Below are 16,031 nucleotides of genomic sequence, written 5' to 3' on the forward strand. Positions count from 1 at the left end.
CCCCCCCCGGACAAAAACAAAAACGACGGCGCAGGCGCCGCTCTAAGTCCAGTCATAGTAAAAATAGCGATAACAACGCAAGGAAAAATGACACTCCGGTCGACTCCGAAGGCAACAATATGAACCCAGCAATGGAGCAAGAAGAGCATGGCCACGCTGAACAAACGCCCGATCACAGCGATCCCGAGGGCCGAACTCATCAAACTGCCCACGGAGGGGAGGATAGTCTGGTTGACGATGCATTCATCATCCCAGAAAAATGCTTGGAACAAGATAACCTCTGCAGAAGGCTTATGGCCACGGCGAGGAGCCTAAAGAAGCAGAAGCAAAGGCTTAAAGCCGCGCAGGATACGCTCAACCGAAGATGGAATAAGGTGCTAGACACCGAAGGAAAATATGGCGATGATCGCCACACAAAGAGCTACCCAAAATGCAAGCTACTGCCCGAATTTGACGAATGAGGCCGCAGCGCCCATTCCGCCAAAGAACAATACGGCCATTCGGCCGGACCAACCCCTTCATGGCCGCGATAGGGCAGCCACTGATACCGCACACGATTTACGTGAGCTCCTGGACAAAAAGGCCAGTGCGGCCAGGTCCATCTATGGATCCAGAGGACATGCTCTGACGCGGGATTATGGTCACCGCAACGATCACACTGATCGAATACCAGTTCGGAATCAACACCGGACGCAACAACAGCTGACAGCATGCCGCGACATGTCCAGATATAGAGGGGCTGTGCACCCTCTGTGCTTCACCGATGAGGTGCTGGATCATGAATTTCTAGAGGGATTCAAACCCGTGAACATAGAGGCATACGACGGAACGACAGACCCTGGGGTCTGGATTGAAGATTTTATCCTTCACATACACATGGCTCATGGGGACGACCTCCACGCCATTAAATACCTTCCCCTCAAGTTGAAAGGACCAGCTCAGCATTGGCTGAAGAGCCTCCGTGAAAACTCAATTGGAAGTTGGGAGGAACCCGAGGATGCTTTCAGGGCCAATTTTCAAGGGACCTATGTCCGACCTCCAGATGCAGATGATTTACGTCACATAATACAACAGCCCGGAGAGTCAGCCCATAAGCTTTGGAACAGATTTCTCACTAAAAAGAATCAAATTGTTGACTGTCCGGATGCCGAAGCCTTAGCGGCCTTCAAACATAGTATCCGGGACGAGTGGCTTGCCAGACACCTCGGCCAAGAAAAGCCAAGGATGATGGCGGCCTTAACAAGCCTTATGACCCGCTTTTGTGCGGGCGAAGATAGCTGGTTGGCCCGTAGAGGCACCAGTGACCCAGGCACATCCGAAATTCGTGATGGCAATGGGAAGCCACGACGCACCAAGCACAAGCATCGGAATAGTGACGATAGTCCGGACAACACGGCGGTTAACGCCGGATTCAGGGGCTCTCGACCCGGTCAAGGAAAGAAGCCATTTAAGGGCAGTAAAGAGGGACCGACCGGCCTGAACAAAGTCCTGGACAGACTTGCCAAATCCATGACACCTCCGAAAAACCTGCAAATCATACTCACAGAGAATGTTGGGTCTTCAAGCAGGCCGGCAAGTTAAACGCCGAACACAAGGGAAGGGAAACGCCAAGCGAAGATGAGGATGATCCTCGCCAGCCGAACACCGGGGGACAGAAAAAATTCCCACTAGAGGTCAAAACAGTAAACATGGTCCACGCAACTCACACAGAGTTCGTTGCCCCCAAGTTCAACCCCTGGGCGGCCTGCCCGATCACTTTTGATCACAGGGACCACCTGGCCAGTATCCGGCACAGAGGATCGGCTGCCTTGGTGCTTGACCCAATAATTGATGGATACCATCTTACTCGAGTCCTAATGGATGGCGGCAGTAGTCTTAATCTGATATATCAGGACACCGTCCGCAAGATGGGGATAGACCCATCCAGAATAAGCCAAAGTAACACCACCTTTAACGGAGTGATACCAGGCGTTGAGGCCCATTGCTGGGGCTTCCTCGTATTAGAGGTGACATTCGGTTCTCCCGACAACTTCAGAAGCGAGGAACTACTCTTCGACATCGCTCCCTTCAGGAGCAGTTATCATGTTGAACGGCCTTCGCTTGCTTTAACGCAATACCGAACTACGCCTGCCTTAAACTTAAGATGCCCGGTCCACGTGGCGTCATAATAGTTAGCGGAAACACAGAGCAGTACTCGGCGGCTCTTGTAGCCGGACATTAAGCGGCCTCTCCCACCAGAACGCATGATCGGTCGTCAAGACCATGGACACGATTAGACGAGTCTAGTACACCATCTTCAACAATAGCCCGGATAAACCTGAGCTGGGTGCTATACATATATCCCCGTAAATGATACCAGGGGCTGAAAATATAATAAAGCCCACAATTCGGCTTGCCTCGTTAATAGGCAGATATCTCGTATTTCTAACATCCATCAAGAATAACCAACTTTTCGCACGCTTACTCCTTTTTATGGGTTTTCGTTTTTACAGACACTATTCGACACCCCTTCAGGATACGGCACAACGGATACAAAGGCGCAGACGTGCAGCAGGGCCCCACTCAAAGGTTTCTCTTTAGATTAAGCCCCTGTGTAAACCTTCTTTACTGTCCTTTGTTGCTTGACATCCCATGGGTATTCAATACACCCACAGCGGATACTAGCGTTATAGGCATTTCGCCACGACAGATCGATGCACGTACCTGGAAATACAGGGTTCATTATCAAGGGCGTTGCTCAGCCCAGTATATGTTATAAAGTCCGAATACCTTCGGGAGTGTTCGGCATCGCGAGTTTGGCCTTATATGCATCAACTCCGAATCATGTCTTTGGTCAAATGTTGGGTTTGCCCGGCTCCTGGGTTTGCTGCCTTATGTTGTGTTCTATCGGCTAAGGCATCCAAAGGAGAACTACTGCGATTGAGCCCTGGTTATTTCGGATGAGCACCTCAGTAGAGAAAGCCGAAAACTGAGTGTCATGATGCAGCGAGAGACTGGTCAACCACTCGAAGACTCATCGGAATCTATAGGATTCCTCCGCATTAATGAAGGACCGCTTCCCGGACACGTACATATGCGCCCATATACGGAGGCACGCGGATGTACTAAGGGCTACTAAGTAGTCCCACCATTAAACTCATATGGCTAAGTGAAAGTGTTACAGCTATATAGTCTGGTTGCCTGGTTCGACGTGCGGTCACCTCCTTAATGGACCAAGACGTTGGATCAAGTGTGATTACGCATATATTTTTCGAACACCCCCGTATTATATGCATGGGGGCTGAAGCCAGCGACTGCTAACTTTCAAATTACATGAATACATAAACGGCCGCACAGGAGGCATTACAACACTTTCAGGCAAAAGTATAAACACAGCCTCTATATTTCACACATAATTGTTTACAATTAATCGATTTGTCACTTGGACATGACATTCTTCGAGCACTGAGCCTCTATTCTACGGGCACCTTCTATGACCTGCTCAAAATAGTGCTCGGCTGGGTCTTGGCTTCCTGCTGGACCCTGGGTTGCAATGCTGGTGGCCTCCATATCTGCTCAATATGTCTTAACACGGGCAAGAGCCATCCGCGCACCCTCTATGCACGCCGACCTCTTCACGGCACGATCTGCGATCTAGCGCCAAATAGTTGTTGCACTAAACCAAAATAACTGTCCGGCCTTGGTCCCTTCGGCCATAGATGGTCTATTACAGACCTCATTGCAAGACCGGACAACCTATGAAGCTCGGGTATAGCGACCATCTTCTCACTCAATGGCAATGAGTGCGTTGGAGCGCTAAATTGCGACCAAAATAGCCTTTCCATTTCGTTATCTTTATGATCCTTGAATAACTTGGTCGCATCAGCCGCACTTTTCGCCAAGTCCGCGTACTCATCTGCAGCGCTCCAAAGCTTACCCAACGGAGCATACTTTGGATCTAAGAACTTCATCCGCAACAAATAGGGATTTCCAGCCGTGATTTCTCTGGCTTATCGAAGTTCCTCCTGCGCGTCTCTAATTTCAGAGCGCGTCTCCTTAGCCGAATCCAGCGCCTTCTTCAAGTCAGCCACCTTTGCCTAATTCTCCTTCTCAAGAAGCTCATACCGGCCGGTGGCGTCCCTCAGCTCCACAGCCATCTCGGCTATCTTTTCTTTGCTTCAGTGATGAGCAGCCTATTCGGCCCTCAAGTCTTCGGCTGCCTTTAGGGCAGCCGCATTGCTAGCCTGGACTTGTTCCTTGGCTTGGGCAAGTTCCACCCTCAGGGCCTCAATGGCAGCCGCTCCGCCTGCAGCTACATCATATCATATTAATATTACAATCCTCTTCATATTTCCTAAAATAAATGAGGAAAAAACAAGCGCATACTCTGTGACTCATCAAGCCGCTTATTTACAAGCGTGATGTCGGTATCCACCACATCAATTTGTTGCCTCAGTTCGGCAACTTCAGTATTCCGGTCTATCGCCGGACTCTTAGCCACCTGCGCATGAATGCAGTATGATCGTTACCTCAGAGTGTGATCCTCCGTTTGCCGCCTAGGGTTGGCAACCAGAGTCTCAGGGGCTAGTATCTATACGGAGCACACTTAGTGCATGCAGAACAATCAAAAAATTACGTATTTTATCGTGTACCTCGAAGCCTTTGAGCAAACTTCCAAAAGCTTCATTTAACCCGCTTGTGGTGGAAGGAATTTTCTCTAACACCATACCCATTAGCGTACGGTGACCCTCTGAGAGAGCAGCTTGCTCCAGGAGGCCCGTCAGCTTGTTCGTCCGGGCACCGGACTGTTCCGGACCCTTCTCATCGCCCTCCAAGGGAGCCGAACGCGTTGGGCTCGGGGTGGCCGAAGTGTCAGCTTCCGGCCTCAGCGGGTCTGGGCTCTTCCGTGACGACACCTCAGGGTCGCCTGCCCCATGGGACGGAGAGGCAGGTGGAGTTTCACTTTCCATCATCTTCGGAAGAAGATCCCCTGAAGACGAACCCTGTTGAGACGAGCTACTAGCCGGACTGCAAAAAATAGATCCTGGTTATTGTTCTCAGAGGAAACAGCAATAGCTTCTTGTTTATAATGAACTTACAGCTTGGTGGAGGGCTGGCCCGTTTGCAGGCACGATGCAGTGAGGACGCCCTTCGGGGCAGGGCCCCCTGGTGAAGCTTTCTTCCCTTGCTTAGGCACCTCCGTCTCCAAATCTTCGGAGGCAACCCTTTTCTTCCCGCGAGGGGAGGGAACCTTGGAAGAACCTTCCCGGTTATCCTCCTTCACGGAGACAGTAATTCCCCCAGTTTGGATGTGCAACGTGTGGAGTTCGGCTCCTCTCATCTTCTCTTCCCCTTTCCCTGAGGGCACTTGGCTCAATGCGCGCTTAAGCATCTTGGCTATTGCAAGACTAGGCGAGCCTTCAGGAAGTGGGGCCGGACACCTGATTCTCTCCGCCTTGCTGAGCCAATCCTGGCCACGAACAAGTTCTCAGAATAATGTTGTATCAAACATATGCAAAGTGTTCGATTATAGGGTTACTTATTTGGGTATCTGGGCGGTGGAAGCTCAAGCCCGCATCCTCGGTGGTGTCCGGACACCTCACTTGTGGTCCGAAGAATAACCTATACATCCCTTCGAGCGTCACGTCGAAGAAGTGTTGGATGGTTCGCAGACCTTCCGGATTGAACTCCCACATCCGGAGAGGCCAACGGTTGCACGGCAGGATCCGCCGAACCAGCATTACCTGAATGATTCTTACAAGATCGATATCCCTCTCAAGAAGCTCCCGAATATGGCTCTGCAATGTTGGTACATCATTAGCAGGCCCCTAGTCCAGTCCCACATTGGTCCACGACGCTAGTTGAGGCGGAGGACCCGAGCGGAAGGCAGGGGCAGCCGCCCACGTTGTGCCTCGGGGAGCGATGACGTAGAACCACCTCCGTTGCCACAAATCAGACACCCTCCAGGGAAGGAACCTTCTGGCCATGGAACATCAGCGTTTCTGATTATTGCGGCGCCCCCACACTCCGCATGTCGCCCCTCAATCATCTTCGGCTTCACATTGAAGGTCTTGAGCCATAGGCCGAAGTGTGGGGTGATGTGGAGGAAGGCTTCACACACGACGATAAACGACAAGATGTGGAGGATGGAATCCGGAGCTAGATCGTGAAAATCTAGCCCGTAGTAGAACATGAGCCCTCTCACGAAGGGATCAAGAGTCAAGCCCAAGCCTCGGAGGAAGTGAGAAACAAATACGACACTTTCGTTGGGTTCGGGAGTGGGGATGATCTGCTCGGGGGCGGGTAGCCTGTGCTTGACATCGACGGTCAAATATCTGGCCTCCCTGAGCTTCGCAATGTCCTCCTCTGTGCCATCCACCGACCTTGAAGGTTGGATCCGGACATGATTGAAGATCCGAAGTACCTAAGCTTAAGCTTCGGGTGTTGGAGCTCGAGAGGCAGGAAAGCGCAAAGCATGGTAAGAAAGGGATAGGCCTTGACCCCTCTATATAGGGGGGGGGATATCAAGCGTCCCCAACGTGAATGTTTGGGACTTGCCTAAAAACACGAAGTCACGCCAACCGGCGTGGTGGGGTTACCCATACCCGTATTGATGACAATCCCGTGATAAGAGGGACACGATCTCTGCTTTGACAAGACATGCCAAAGAAACCGCCTCGCAATATGTGTTGTAGCTGGTTATAAAAAACGGTTCGAATAAAAGCCGGGCCGTGGCGTAATGTCATGCTACGAAGGGTTGTCAGCAGATTAGATTCGTGGATTATTGTTCTCTCTATGGTGGTATGTGAAATTGGTCTTGCAGAGCCGGACACGATCCTTGTGTTCGGAAGTTACCTTGAAGTATTCAGAGATGGAACCCGCCTTGCAATGCCGAAGACAATCTGCGTGCCAGACTCATCGTCATTGAAGCCTGGTTCAGGGGCTACTGAGGGATTCCTGGATAAGGGGGTATTCGGACAGCCGGACTATGTACTTTGGCCGGACTGTTGGACTATGAAGATACAAGATTGAAGACTTCGTCCCGTGTCCGGATAGGACTCTCCTTTGCGTGGAAGGCAAGACTTGGCGATTCGGATCTAGATCTCCTTCTCTGTAACCAACTCTGTGTAACCCTAGCCCCCTCCGATGTCTATATAAACCGGAGGGTTTAGTCCGTAGGACAACAACAATCATACCATAGGCTAGCTTTTAGGGTTTAGCCTCTATGATCTCGTGGTAGATCAACTCTTGTAATACTCATATCATCAAGATCAATCAAGCAGGAAGTAGGGTATTACCTCCATCGAGAGGGCCCGAACCTGGGTAAAACATCGTGTCCCCAGTCTCCTGTTACCATTAGCCTTAGACGCACAGTTCGGGACCCCTACCCGAGATCCGCCGGTTTTTACACCGACAGCCGGCCCCTCTAGATGGAATCTAGAGGGGGGGCGGCCAAGGGGGGAGGGGGCTTGCCCCCCAAGCCAAGGGGGGGTGCCCCCTTTAGGGTTCCCCCCAACCCTAGGCGCATGGGCCCTAGGGGGGTGGCGCCCAGCCCACTTGGGGCTGGTTCCCTTCCACCTACAGCCCATAAGGCCCTCCGGGGCAGGTGGACCCCCAGAACCCCTCGGGTGGTCCCGGTACAATACCGGTATACCCCCGAATATTTCCGGCGACCGTATGATGACTTTCCCATATATAAATCTTCACCCCAGACCATTTCGGAAGTCCTCATGACGTCCGGGATCTCATCCGGGACTCTAAACAACATTCGGTAATCACATACAAATCTTCCTTATAACCCTAGCGTCATCGAACCTTAAGTGTGTAGACCATAGGGGTTCGGGAATCATGCAGACATGACCGAGACAGCTCTCCAGCCAATAACCAACAGCGGGATCTGGATACCCATGTTGGCTCCCACATGTTCCACGATGATCTCATCGGATGAACCACGATGTCGAGGGTTCAAGCAATCTCGTATACAATTCCCTTTGTCAATCGGTACGTTACTCGCCCGAGATTCGATCGTCGGTATCCCAATACCTCGTTCAATCTCGTTACTAGCAAGTCACTTTACTCATGCCGTAATGCATGATCCCATGACCAACTACTTAGTCACATTGAGCTCATTATGATGATGCATTACCGAGTGGTCCCAGAGATACCTCTCCGTCATACGGAGTGACAAATCTCAGTCTCGATTCGTGCCAACCCAATAGACACTTTCAGAGATACCTGTAGTGCACCTTTATAGCCACCCAGTTACGTTGTGACGTTTGGTACACCCAAAGCATTCCTACGGTATCCGGGAGTTGCACGATATCATGGTCTAAGGAAATGATACTTGACATTAGAAAAGCTTTAGCAAACGAACTACACGATCTTGTGCTATGCTTAGGATTGGGTCTTGTCCATCACATCATTCTCTTAATAATGTGATCCCGTTATCAATGACATCCAATGTCCATATTCAGGAAACCATGACCATCTGTTGATCAACGAGCTAGTCAACTAGAGGCTCACTAGGGACTTGTTGTGGTCTATGTATTCACACATGTATTACGGTTTCCTGTCAATACAATTATAGCATGAACAATAGACAATTATCATGAACAAGGAAATATAATAATAACCATTTTATTATTGCCTCTAGGGCATATTTCTAACAATCTCCCACTTGCACTAGAGTTAATAATCTAGTTACATTTTGATGAATCGAACACCCATAGAGTTCTGGTGCTGATCATGTTTTGCTCGTGGAAGAGGTTTAGTCAATGGATCTGCGACATTCTGATCCGTATGCACTTTACAAATATCTATGCCTCCATCTTGAACATTTTCACGAATGGAGTTGAAGCGACGCTTGTTGTGTCTGGTCTTCTTGTGAAACCTGGGCTCCTTGGCAAGGGCAATAGCTCCAGTGTTGTCACAGAAGAGAATCACCGGGCCCAACGCATTGGGAATAACTCCTAGGTCGATAATGAACTCCTTCATCCAGATTGCTTCATGCACTGCCTCCGAGGCTGCCATGTACTCCGCTTCACATGTAGATCCCGCCACGACACTTTTCTTGCAACTGCCCTAGCTTACCGCCCCACCATTCAAAATATACATGTATCTGGTTTGTGACTTGGAGTCATCCAGATCTGTGTCGAAGCTAGCATCGACGTAACCCTTTATGACGAGCTCTTCGTCACCTGCATAAACGAGAAACATATCCTTAGTCCTTTTTAGGTACTTCAGGATATTCTTGACCGCTATCCAGTGTTCCATGCCGGGATTACTTTGGTACCTTCCTACCAAACTTACGGCAAGGTTTACATCAGGTCTGGTACACAACATGGCAAACATAATAGACCCTATGGCTGAGGCATAGGGGATGACACTCATCTTTTCTCTATCTTCTGTCGTGGTCGGGCTTTGAGCCGAGCTCAATTTCACACCTTGCAATATAGGAAAGAACCCTTACTTGGACTGATCCATATTGAACTTCTTCAATATCTTATCAAGGTATGTGCTTTGTGAAAGACCTATGAGGCGTCTCGATCTATCTCTATAGATCTTGATGCCTAATATGTAAGCAGCTTCTCCAAGGTCCTTCATTGAAAAACACTTATTCAAGTAGGCCTTTATGCTTTCCAAAAGTTCTATATCATTTCCCATCAATAGTATGTCATCCACATATAATATGAGAAATGCTACAGAGCTCCCACTCACTTTCTTGTAAACGCAGGCTTCTCCATAAGTCTGCATAAACCCAAACGCTTTGATCATTTCATCAAAGCAAATGTTCCAACTCCGAGATGCTTGCACCAGCCCATAGATGGAGCGCTGGAGCTTGCATACCTTGTTAGCATTCTTAGGATCAACAAAACCTTCTGGCTGCATCATATAGAATTCTTCCTTAAGGAAGCCGTTAAGGAATGTTGTTTTGATGTCCATTTGCCATATCTCATAATCATAGAATGCGACAATTGCTAACATGATTCGGACGGACTTCAGCTTCGCTACGGGTGAGAAGGTCTCATCGTAGTCAACCCCTTGAACTTGTCGATAACCCTTAGCAACAAGTCGAGCCTTATAGATGGTAACATTACCATCCGCGTCCGTCTTCTTCTTAAAGATCCATTTATTTTCTATCGCTCGCTGATCATCGGGCAAGTCTGCCAAAGTCCATACTTTGTTTTCATACATGGATCCTATCTCGGATTGCATGACTTCAAGCCATTTGTTGGAATCTAGGCCCGCCATCGCTTCTTCATAGTTCGAAGGTTCATCGTTGTCTAACAACATGATTTCCAAGATAGGGTTGCCATACCATTCTGGTGTGGAACGTGTCCTTGTGGACCTATGAAGTTCAGTAGCAACTTGATCTGAAGTACCTTGATCATCATCATTAACTTCCTCTCTAGTCGGTGCAGGCACCACAGGAACATCTTCCTGAGCTGCGCTACTTACCCGTTTAAGAGGCAGTACTTCATCGAGTTCTACTTTCCTCCCACTTACTTCTTTCGAGAGAAACTCTTTCTCCAGAAAGGACCCGTTCTTGGCAACAAAGATCTTGCCTTCGGATCTAAGGTAGAAGGTATACCCAATGGTTTCCTTAGGGTATCTTATGAAGACGCGTTTTTTCGACTTGGGTTCGAGCTTTTCAGGTTGAAGTTTCTTGACATAAGCATCGCATCCCCAAACTTTTAGAAACGACGGCTTAGGTTTCTTCCCAAACCATAATTCATACGGTGGCGTCTCAACAGATTTAGACGATGCCCTATTTAAAGTGAATGTAGTTGTCTCTAGAGCGTATCCCTAAAATGATAGCGATAAATCGATAAGAGACATCATAGATCGCACCATATCCAATAGAGTGCGATTACGATGTTCGGACACACTGTTACGCTGAGGTGTTCCAGGCGGCGTGAGTTGTGAAACAATTCCACATTTCCTTAAGTGCGTACCAAATTCGTGACTCAAATATTCTCCCCCACGATCTGATCGTAAGAACTTTATTTTTCTGTCACGTTGATTCTCTACCTCATTCTAAAATTCCTTGAACTTTTCAAAGGTCTCAGACTTGTGTTTCATCAAGTAGACATACCCATATCTACTTAAGTCGCCAGTGAGGGTGAGAACATAACAATAGCCTCCGCGAGCCTCAACTCTCATTGGACCGCACACATCAGTATGTATGATTTCCAATAAGTTGGTTGCTCGCTCCATTGTTTCGGAGAACAGAGTCTTGGTCATTTTGCCCATGAGGCATGGTTCGCATGTGTCAAATGATTCGTAATCAAGAGACTCCAAAAGTCCATCTGCATGGAGCTTCTTCATGTGTTTGACACCAATGTGACCAAGGCGGCAGTGCCACAAGTATGTGGGACTATCGTTATGAACCTTACATCTTTTGGTATTCACACTATGAATATGTGTAACATCACGTTCGAGATTCATTAAGAATAAACCATTGACCAACAGGGCATGACCATAAAACATATCTCTCATATAAATAGAACAACCATTATTCTCGGATTTAAATGAGTAGCCATCTCGTATTAAAGGAGATCCAGATACAATGTTCATGCTGAAAGCTGGCACTAAATAACAATTATTGAGGTTTAAACTAATCCCGTAAGTAAATGTAGAGGTAGCGTGCCGACGGCGATCACATTGACCTTGGAACCATTCCCGATGCGCATCGTCACCTCGTCCTTCGCCAGTCTCCGCTTATTCTGCAGCTCCTGTTTTGAGTTACAAATATGAGCAACCGCACCGGTATCAAATAACCAGGAGCTACTATGAGTAATGGTAATGTACACATCAATTACATGTATATCACATATACCTTTGGTGTTGCCGGCCTTCTTGTCCGCTAAGTACTTGGGGCAGTTCCGCTTCCAGTGTTCGTTTCCCTTGCAATAAAAGCACTGCTTCTTCCTGGTAACTGGCTTACCAGGCGCGGCAACTCCCTTGCCGCCCTTCTTGAAGTTCTTCTTACCCTTGCCTTTCTTGAAACTAGTGGTTTTATTGACCATCAACACTTGATGTTCCTTTTTGATTTCCACCTCCACTGATTTCAGCATTGAAAATACCTCAGGAATGGTTTTCACCATCCCCTCCATATTTTAGTTCATCACAAAGCTCTTGTAGCTAGGTGGGAGCGACGGTAGGATTCTGTCAATGACTGCATCATCCGGGAGATTAACTCCCAGCTGAGATAAGCGGTTGTGCAACCCAGACATTTTGAGTATGTGCTCGCTGACAGAACCATTCTCCTCCATCTTACAACTGTAGAACTTGTCGGAGACTTCATATCTCTCGACCCGGGCATGAGCTTGGAAAACCATTTTCAGCTCTTGGAACATCTCATATGCTTCGTGCTGCTCAAAACGCTTTTGGAGCCCCGGTTCTAAGTTGTAAAGCATGCCGCACTGAACCAGGGAGTAATCATCACTACGCGACTGCTAGGCGTTCATAACGTCTTGAGTTGCTGGGAAAACGGGTGCTTCACCTAGCGGTGCATCTAGGACATATGCTTTCTTGGCAGCTATGAGGATGATCCTCAAGTTCCGGACCCAGTCCGTATAGTTGCTACCATCGTCTTTCAGCTTGGTTTTCTCTAGGAACGCGTTGAAGTTGAGGGCAACATTAGCATGGGCCATTTGATCTACAAGACATATTGCAAAGATTTTAGACTAAGTTCATGATAATTAAGTTCATCTAATCAAATTATATAATGAACTCCCACTCAGACAGACATCCCTCTAGTCATCTAAGTGATACATGATCCGAGTCAACTAGGCCATGTCTGATCATCACGTGAGACGGACTAGTCATCATCGGTGAACATCTTCATGTTGATCGTATCTTCTATACGACTCATGTTTGACCTTTCGGTCTCTTGTGTTCTGAGGTCATGTCTGTACATGCTAGGCTCGTCAAGTCAACTTAAGTGTTTTGCATGTGTAAATCTGGCTTACATCCGTTGTATTCGAACGTTAGAATCTATCACACCCGATCATCACGTGGTGCTTCAAAACAACGAACCTTCGCAACGGTGCACAGTTAGGGGGAACACTTTCTTGAAATTTTATGAGGGATCATCTTATTTATGCTACCGTCGATCTAAGAAAATAAGATGTAAAACATGATAAACATCACATGCAATCAAATAGTGACATGATATGGACAATATCATTTTGCTCCTTTTGATCTCCATCTTCGGGGCGCCATGATCATCATCGTCACCGGCATGACACCATGATCTCCATCATCATGATCTCCATCATCCTGTCTTCATGAAGTTGTCATGCCAATGATTACTTCTACTACTATGGCTAACGGTTTAGCAATAAAGTAAAGTAATTACATGGCGTTATTCAATGACACGCGGGTCATACAATAATTAAGACAACTCCTATGGCTCCTGCCGGTTGTCATACGCATCAACATGCAAGTTGTGATTCCTATTACAAGAACATGATCAATCTCATGCATCACATATATATCATTCATCACATCCTTTTGGCCATATCACATCACATGGCATATGCTGCAAAAACAAGTTAGACGTCCTCTAATTGTTGTTGCATGTTTTTACGTGGCTGCTATAGGTTTCTAGCAAGAACGTTTCTTACCTACGCCAAAACCACAACATGATATGCCAATTGCTATTTACCCTTCATAAGGAACCTTTTCATCGAATCCGATCCGACTAAAGTGGGAGATACAGACACCTGCTAGCCACCTTATGCACCTAGTGCATGTCAGTCGGTGGAACCTGTCTCACGTAAGCGTACGTGTAAGGTCGGTCCGGGCCGCTTCATCCCACGATGCCGCCGAAATATGATAAAACTAGTAGTGGCAAGTAAATTGACAAAATCGACGCCCACAACAAACTTGTGTTCTACTCGTGCATAGAAACTACTCATAGACCTAGCTCATGATGCCACTGTTGGGGATCGTTGCAGAAATTAAAAGTTTTCTACGCATCACCAAGATCAATCTATGGAGTAACTAGCAACGAGAGAGAGAGGGGAGTGCATCTTCATACCCTTGAAGATCGCGAGACGGAAGCGTTACAAGAACGCGGATGAAGGTATCGTACTCGTAGCGATTCAGATCGCGGTGGATTCCGATCTTAGCACCGAACAACGGCACCTCCGCGTTCAACACACGTGCAGCCCGGTGATGTCTCACGTGCCTTGATCCAGCAAGGAGGAGAGGGAGAGTGTCGGTGTCAAAACCGGCGGATCTCGGGTAGGGGGTCCCGAACTGTGCGTCTAGGCGGATGGTAACAGGAGACAAGGGACACGATGTTTTACCCAGGTTCGTGCCCTCTTGATGGAGGTAAAACCCTACGTCCTGCTTGATTGATATTGATGATGTGGGTATTACAAGAGTAGATCTACCACGAGATCAAGGAGGCTAAACCCTAGAAGCTAGCCTATGGTATGATTGTTGTATATTGTATATCTGTCGACTAGCCTGGCCCTGGTTTATATAATGCACCAGAGGCCTAGGATAACAAGAGTCCTAGCCGAATACGCCGGTGGGGGAGGAGTCCTTGTCTTGATCACCAAGTCTTGTGGAATCTTCCTTGTAAGCGGCACCTGTCCGGACTGGCCCATGAGTATGCGGCCCTGGGGGTCCTCGGCCCAATCTAACCGATTGGGGGACGACGTGGTGAGTACCCCCTAGTCCAGGACACCGTCAGTAGCCCCCTGAACCGGTCTTCAAGTTAGGGACGCTCCTCGATTCTTCCGAACTGTTCTTCATCTTCAGTTCCGGTCTTGAAAACTGGTTCAACAAATCTTCTCATCTTCGATCTTGAGGATCGCCGAAATGCATTCGGCGATGTTATACTTCGGGTATCCTAGGAGCCCCTTTAAGTTTCCGGCCTTTATCAATGCCTTGTTATTTTTATGCCACACCTCGGGTTTGAAGTTATTCCCGGGCGGCAGCGTCCTCTTGCGTCCGAGCTCCAACGCCGGACTGCATTCGAGGTATCTTTTGCAGCCGAGCACCAACGCCGGACCGCTTCCCAGCTCTAACGCCGGAGTGTATCCAAGCTCCAATGCCGGACTGTATCCGAGCTCCAACGCCGGACTATGTGTCCGAGCTCCAACGCCGGACTATGTATCCGAGCTCCAACGCCGGACTATGTATCCGAGCCCCAATGTCGGACTGCTTCCCAGCTCTAACGCCGGAATGTATCCGAGCTCCAACGCCGGACTGTATCCGAGGTGTCGTAAATCACCTTGGTTCAAAGAAGTTTGAAGGAGTTTAGCCGAGCTTAATGCCGGAAATGCCCTCTAAGGAGCCAGCCACTTGTATCCGAACTATATGCCGAATTGCTTCCGAGGTGGCGCACCACCCCGAACGTGGGCTGATTTTTGGTCAATATTTTTTATTGATGCAATTTATTCTCTGACGAGATATATAGCCAGTAGCCCTCAAGGTGTGTATCGGTCTAAAACCCGAGATGCACCCGAAGGATGACATAAGACCGCTGATCCCAGTAACCGCTGAGACTCAGGTTGATTTGCAAAATCAGCCTGAGGATCAAGTCCTAGCTCGGCAGAATACTTCGGGACGCAAAAAGCGGCGTGCTTAGACTTCGAGACTCAGGTTGGTTGCGGCCAACCAACCTGAGGATCAAAATCTGCTCGGAAATTGTATTGCACTTAAAACTTTCTGCATAGAACAAGCAATGCAGTAGCCCCCGAGACACTGGTCGGGTGGCAACACCAGATCAGGGGATCGATGTGCCCCTTTAATATTTGTAAATAATAAGCCCGAAGCTCGGTAGCCCCCGAGCCTTGATGCGGGCACGGGAGGCCAAATTAAGGATCGATATCCATAGTAAAATCACAAATTATGTGTAATGACTCTATGTATCCAAGTACTTTACGTCATTTAATGCTCGGATCTGCATTGTACAAAACTTTGTTGACCGACCATCGGCTTCCACCTCCTCGGCCAATAGCCGAGGAGTATTTGTCCTACTTTATAAAGCCTTTATGAGGGCAAAGATTTACGACAAACAAGGCAATCTG

The sequence above is a fragment of the Triticum dicoccoides genome, chromosome 1B (genome assembly GCF_002162155.2).
Source record: "Triticum dicoccoides isolate Atlit2015 ecotype Zavitan chromosome 1B, WEW_v2.0, whole genome shotgun sequence".
Lineage (NCBI taxonomy): Eukaryota > Viridiplantae > Streptophyta > Magnoliopsida > Poales > Poaceae > Triticum > Triticum dicoccoides.